Source organism: Triturus cristatus, chromosome 6, assembly GCF_964204655.1.
Source record: "Triturus cristatus chromosome 6, aTriCri1.1, whole genome shotgun sequence".
Lineage (NCBI taxonomy): Eukaryota > Metazoa > Chordata > Amphibia > Caudata > Salamandridae > Triturus > Triturus cristatus.
Window position 1 is genome coordinate 1,064,639,652 of NC_140589.1, and position 6,891 is coordinate 1,064,646,542.

The 6,891-nt window shown below is 47.6% G+C and overlaps 1 pseudogene; it reads left to right on the forward strand.

Annotated features, from left to right (window-relative positions):
- Positions 1-1,309: 1,309 nt before the first annotated feature.
- LOC146820991 (mitogen-activated protein kinase 13-like) lies at positions 1,310-3,844 on the forward strand (annotated as a pseudogene).
- Positions 3,845-6,891: the final 3,047 nt, after the last annotated feature.

Consider the following 6,891-nt stretch of genomic DNA (forward strand, 5'->3'; position numbering starts at 1 on the left):
CTATTTGGCCTCCTCCCTTTCTGCCTCATCTAGCAGCAGGGAAAACATATTCACATAAGAGCCCTTCCAAATCTTTTCTTTAGTTTCTTGAGACACATGTCGCCCTAATTGCTCTCTAATGGAGCGCACTTGACCTAAACCCAAAGGTGGCAAGGTTTGCTGCATACCTGTTGGCGCTGTCTCTGCCGGCTTCGTTGCTCCTGCATCTGCTGGCGTGGTGGCTGCAGGCGGGAATCCTCCACTCCCCATTGGCCCTGTACTCACCCATCGCACCCCCCGCTGGTACAGCCAGCCCGTCTCCGGGCTTACCCCCATCTAACTGTGCCACTATCTGTCTGGCCTTCTCCAATGCATTCTCCCCGCTACCCGACACCCCTGCTGCCGGGGACCAGTTACCAACTTTTTCTAGCCAAGCGAGTACTGCTGCTAGACTAGACACCGAATCGGGCTGAACCGGTGTGTTCCCGGATGGTGCCCCCGTCATGGGGACCAGTGGGGCCTGTGGGGTGCCCCTCGTTGCTCCCGGCTGCCCATCAGTGGGGAGAGGGGCACCCGGTGTACTTGACTGACCCCCCGCCTGACCTCCTGTCCTCTCATTTGTAGGCTGATCTCCCCCACCGGTATTAGGCTGACCACCGTTGGCATGTGGGACCGGTCTGGGATCCACCGACCGGGGCACCACCCTCTCAGGAGCTGGTGCTGTGGCCCCATCCATCCCATCCCCTTCCCAAGTGGAGGCAGCCCACCTTTCTTAGGTCAAGTTCTTGTAGGCCCCGGGGGGGAAAGCTGCCTTAGGGGCTACCCCAGCTCACCTGGGCCTATCCTCTGCCCCCTCTTGACCATCCACCTTATCCCTTAAAGCAGCTAAATCCTGGCCCATGTCATCAATTTTCTTCATCATGGAGTCCATTGCCCCCATTTTTCGCATCATCGTCTCCATAAAACTATCCATGCGTGAACGCTGCTCGTTCCGCTTCACCTTAGGGGCCATTGTTGTAAGCACCCCAATGCACTGAACCACACCAGAACAGCAACCTAATAGCTGGCACCAGGGCGCCACAAAATGCTGTGCACAAATTTAATAACCAGTGAATTAGGGCTCAAAACACACCCCTTAAGAATCAAAAAACCAACAATGGCACACACACCACAGCCCACTGCGCTCCGGTCTGGGACACTGCCCTGACCCTTACCTTGTAGAAGTAGCAGCACCCTGGCCGGCCACAGCACCCACGCCGCCGGAGCCACACCCACCAGCTACTCTAGTGGGTCGGTGAGCATTCTCAAACCCGTGTGGCTCCTGGCGACGATGGAAATGCAGACCTGCCAGTACTGCCCCAAGGAGAAAAAATCCCTGTGTCCTCAGTGCAGACAATCCTGGAACCGAAGAGTGTCTGCAACCTCCTCAAAACCAGCTTGGCCAGCCGATACTCCCTGCACAGACCCTGGAGTGGGGAGATAATGAAGAAAATTGTGGGGGGACTAACAGAGCACTCCCACTAATGGGTCAAATGATTTTTCCAGCCTCCCAGACTATTGTGCTGATGCTGGGGCTGGAACACTGATCTACAGCTCTCAAAGCTGCACCACACCGTCTCCCAGGAAAAAACACCAAATTGCGAGCAACACGAAGCGGAGCACTCCCCATGCGCTCTGACTTTCCTACCGCTGCGCTGCCCCCTGCTGGTAGGGAAATCCAATTGCGGGCAAAATGAAGCGGAGCACTCCCCAGGCGCTCCGATAGATGAAGCGCTGCCCCCGCTGTAGGGAAAATCAATTGCAGGCTATACGCAGCGGTGCACTCCCCAGGCGCTCCTTTGATGAAGCGCTGTCCCGCCAGTAGCGAAATCCAGCCGACCAGCCGATCCTTCCTCGGGGATACCGACAGTGGGTAAAGAATGAAAAAGCTAAAAATCGTTGGGGCCTCTGACAGAGGCGCTGACCCGTCCCGCGACCTGCAGGCTGGGGAGCGGCGAAAATAGAGACCATCCGCTCTGCTCCCCAGCCTTTTAAAACGCAGGGTCAGGCAAGCCGGTTCTGACCGGCTTGGCCGACGTTGGCCGGACGCGTGAACCAGAAGCACTTGTAAGTGCTTCCGATTCATGCATGGACAGCCAATCGCATGTGGGGCTCAGGGGAGGTCAGGGTGCCACATCACTCTTGTACGTGGCGCGCCCTGCCTCCCCCGGTTGCGAGGACCATGCGCGACCGCCATATTGGGGGCGAGCCCGACTCCGTGCTCGCCTTGTAACTTGCACTCCATGTTCTCAAGAAATATACTCATTTCCAGTTACCGACTGTGCGTTTACAACCGTAATCTACAGACATGCTTTGTGACGCCTCTATAACCTTGCTTTTATAGCTTACATACAGGGACCGTTTTGTCGTGCTTTCTTTTAATAACAGAATGTTTGCTTCCTTTTGACATCTCTGTGTTCCGCTTCCTTATCCCGGGTGGGCATCACGCCAGAAGTTTCTGAAAGGCCACCAGGCAAGGATAAAAAACAGAACACGCAGTGCCCCACATCTTCCAAATATGCTAGGTGGCACCATTGCCTTCGCTCCCAGACATTCGCAGCCGGCATGACTCGCGAGTGAGGGGAGGGGGCGCGTGGGGAGGGGGGGTAATTTAAATTTTTTTAAACAATAAAAATAAATAAATAAACTTACCTTCGCCTCCGGTCTCGGACTACTGTGTCGCGTCTCCTGCTCTCTACTTACAGAAAGAAGAAGCAGGCAGCCTCCCTCTCTTTCCCTAAGCCAATCACAATGCTGCAATGGCAGTGTTGTGATTGGCTAGGACGCCATCCTTACAGGAATCTATGGGGAGGCCGTTTTCTTCATCCAGCCTACATGAAGAAAACGGAGAGTGGTATGACTGGTTTGGTCGGCCCTGGGGCCGGACAAACAGTCAGCGCCCATAACATTGGGCTAGCCACTCCTCCCCGACCCGTCAACCCACCCGCACCCAACCAGGCATACCCTTCTTCTGCTTTCTCGCAATGCAAGAAGCAGAAACATAAAATGGTATTTATACCATTTTACGTTTCTGCTTCTCGTACTGCGAGAAAGTAGTGAGGCGACGCTCCGACGCCCATGTGGGGGAGCCGCCGCTGAGTAACATACATCCAGCGGTGGTCACTCACTCACAGGAATTTGAGACCAGGGAACCTGGAAGTGAATGAAGACTGTGCATTAAACTGTCCTGGACTTTGGCCTGGCCCGTCATGCTGATGCAGAGAGCACAGGATATGTAATGACATGTTGGTAGAGGGCTCCGGAAGTGATTCTCAACTGGATACATTACAACCACACTGTGGATATCTGGTCTGGTGGGTGTATAATGTCCGAGATGCTAACTGGAAGAATCCCTTCAGGACTACCTTGACCAGCTGATCCAAATCCTAGAGGTGACCGGTGTTCCTGGACCAGATTTTGTGCAGAAATTGGAAGATAAAGCAGCCAAGAAATACATCCAGCCTCTTCCGGAGCTGCAGAGGAAGGATTTCTCACAACTGTTCCTCGACGTCAGTCCACTGGCCTTCGATTTGCTGGAGAAGATGCTAGAGCTGGATATAGAAAAAGGGCTCACAGCTAGCGAAGCACTGGATCACCCATACTGTGATGAATACCAGATGAAGATGAGGAGACTGAAGCACCACCATAAGATGATTCGCTGGAGCAGCAAAAACTCACTGTTGATGAAAAGAAATGTTCCAGAAAAATTGTGAGTTTTACACCTCTAGTGTGTGCGGAAAGATTCCAAGAGGATGAGCAGCCTGTCGCTGAAGCAGTGAACCAGCAGGATGGAGCAGGTGTGAGCAAGAGGGAGCCCCTCTCCTGAAGAAGGTGCAGAAAACAAATGTATGATGTTACATCACATACATTCACAACGTGGTATTTTACATCACATTCGTTACAACGCAATCATTACAACGACTTGCGCTGGAGGGCGCTGGACTTAGGAATAGTATGATTTACCATTCCAACTCCGGTCTATGTACAGTAGGGAAGGTGTTGGATAGTAAATCATACTATTCCATAGGTTTGAGCGCCATCCAGCTCAAGTCGTTGTAACGACTTGTGTTGTAATGACTGTGATGAAAGGCATTGCGATGCAATGCCTGCCTTGTAATGGATGTCTCCCGCAGAAAACACCTATCTCTATATATATATATATATATATATATATATATATATATATATATATATATATATATATATATATATATATATATATTATCTACTGGCGGTCGCCAGTAGTAGATAGTTATAGTTAGGACCGTGTTTCCATAGGAAATCCGCAACATTCTATTTGGAATAACTGTGGCGCCGGTTGACGAATCCTCGCGAAATTTTCAAAATAGGCGGGGCACTCCGCTCCGCTCCTACCCTGAAAGTCTCGGAGGGATTCGTCAAGCGGGGGCTGAGAAAAAAGGGGGGTCCCAAAACGCGTTTTCCCCATGCAATTTTCCATAGGGACCTTTAGTCCAAGGTACAGCCCGAACGGCTGAACAGAATTACTTGAAATTTGGCAGAGAGGTAGTCCTCAGCTCAGGGAAGTGCCTTTTGCAGGTCTGGTGTCAATCTGTTCAGTAGTTCCTGAGAAAATCAAAAGTAAAATCATATATATATGTGGGCGGAGCCTAACCACACATCTCATCCTGAGATCTGATTGGCTGTCAGCACTTCATCCAAGAAGTGTTGGCAGCCATCTTGGGACCAATATACATGATAGCACCTCATTAAAAAGCATTGCAGTTAATAGAAGGTTTTAAGACTGGATATCATGATTGAGAGAAAAATATTTTCTCATGCTTTTCCCACAGAGGTTTGGAAGGTGATCTATAAGCTAAACTGAGAGCTTATTTTCTGTAAATTCACATTATCTTTCTCAGTCATGTGAGAATGAAGTCTGACATTCTCAGTAAAGCATGTACATCCAACAAGGGCAGAGAGTGTCAGTTGATTCCTTTGTGTTCTACTGCAGCTTCCCAGAGTGTTCCAAAGAACAACTAGAGCGCTAACAGTCCTACTTATGATAAACGTATGGCACACCTGAAGCCATCTTGCTTGGATTAAAGTGGTAACTCTTAAAACATTTAATTTAAAAAGGAACAAAATGAGGGGGTTCATTTTTCCATAACAAGTATGATTAGTGCTGCAGAAAGAAAAACTAGGGCACATTTTGACTTCTGCAATCCTCTTTTATTTCATTAAAAAATTCTGACATGCAGACTGAAACATGCACTTTCAATACCACCAGCAGTTTTCCCTGGTGAGCAGTAGCTTTACTACAGTGATCTAATGAGCAAAAAGAGTGCTAACATTCTGAATTTATGGCAAATGTGTGACACATCTGAATGCCTTCTTGATGGAATCAAAGTAAAAAACTGAAAGTATTTCCTACTGAGGAGACTGCAGTAAATGAGGAAATTAGGAAACTTCATAACAAATAAGTCTCCCAAGATGGCCATCAGAGACAAAAGAGCCCAAATGTAGCCCAAATATCACCCAGATGTAGCCCAATTATAGCCCAATGACAGAATGTCCCAGAGTGTTCTTAAAAACAACTAGAGCGCTTACTATCTTCATTATGACAAAAGTATGGCACACCTGAAGCCATCTTGATTGGAATAAACTGGTAACACTTAAAACATTTAATTTAAAAAGGAACACAGTGAGGGGGTTCATTTTGCCATAGAAATTATGATTAATGCTGAAGAAAGAAAATGAGGGCACATTTTGAGTGACTTCTCAAATCCTCTTCTATTTCATTAAAAAATTCTGACATGCAGACTGAAACATGCACTTTTAATACCAGGAGCAGACTTCCATGGTGAACAGTAGTTTTACTACAGTGATCTAATGAGCAACTAGAGTGCTAACTTTCAGAATTTATGGCAAATGTGTGACATATCTGAATACCTTCATGATGGAATCAAAGTAAAAAACTGAAAGCATTTCCTACTGAGGAGACTGCAGTACATGAGGAAATTAGGAAACTTCATAACAAATAAATCTCCCAAGATGGCCACCGGAGACAAAAGAGCCCAAATGTAGCCCAAAATCACCCAGATGTAGCCCAAATATAGCCCAATGACAGAAGTGTGCAAAACACTTATTTTTTTGTGTTTTTGCAGTGTTATATAGTGCAGACTTGTCAGGTATTGGAGTGCTTTACATGAGCATTGGTTACATCACACAAGAACAAATTCATTTTGGTTGTAGACATGGGGAGACTAAGTGATTTGACCAAAATCACAGAATGTCGAGCTGAAGCAGAAACTCCAACCTGGTTCCCCAGTTGCAAAGTCTGCAGTTCTGGAAGTAACACCACATCCTCTCCCCTAAGTGCAACATGTAATCAAGTGGTCAACTGGATAAAAAAACATAAAGATAACAAATAATTAAAAGTGCTTTGTCGCTATTTGAAAACTCAGAAAATATGTCCTTATTTTAGTCTTTTAGAGCACTAACCATAATTTTGATGCCAATAAGACCCTCTCATATATGTAATTTCTAAAGGAAATGCTCTAGGTATTACAGTTTTGATTACATCAAGATGACGTCAGGCGTTCCACACTTTTGTAATAAATATAGAATGTTAGCAATCTAGTTGTTCATTAGGATACTGTTGAGAGGCAGAGGCCAGGGGCACGGACTCCGAAAATTGAAGGCAGGTAGGAGGGTGCAAAGGCAACAATTTAACCACACTGAGCAGGCAGGAAGGGCCGTGGCAGCACAACAGACTATGGAGGGCAGTGGAAAGGGGGGCAGGGGCAACAAACCAACAATACAGGACTTGCAAGAGAGGCTGTGGCAATGTAATAGACCATTGTGGGCAGAAGGAAGAGGCAATGGTAGTACAACCATACATGCCAACAGACC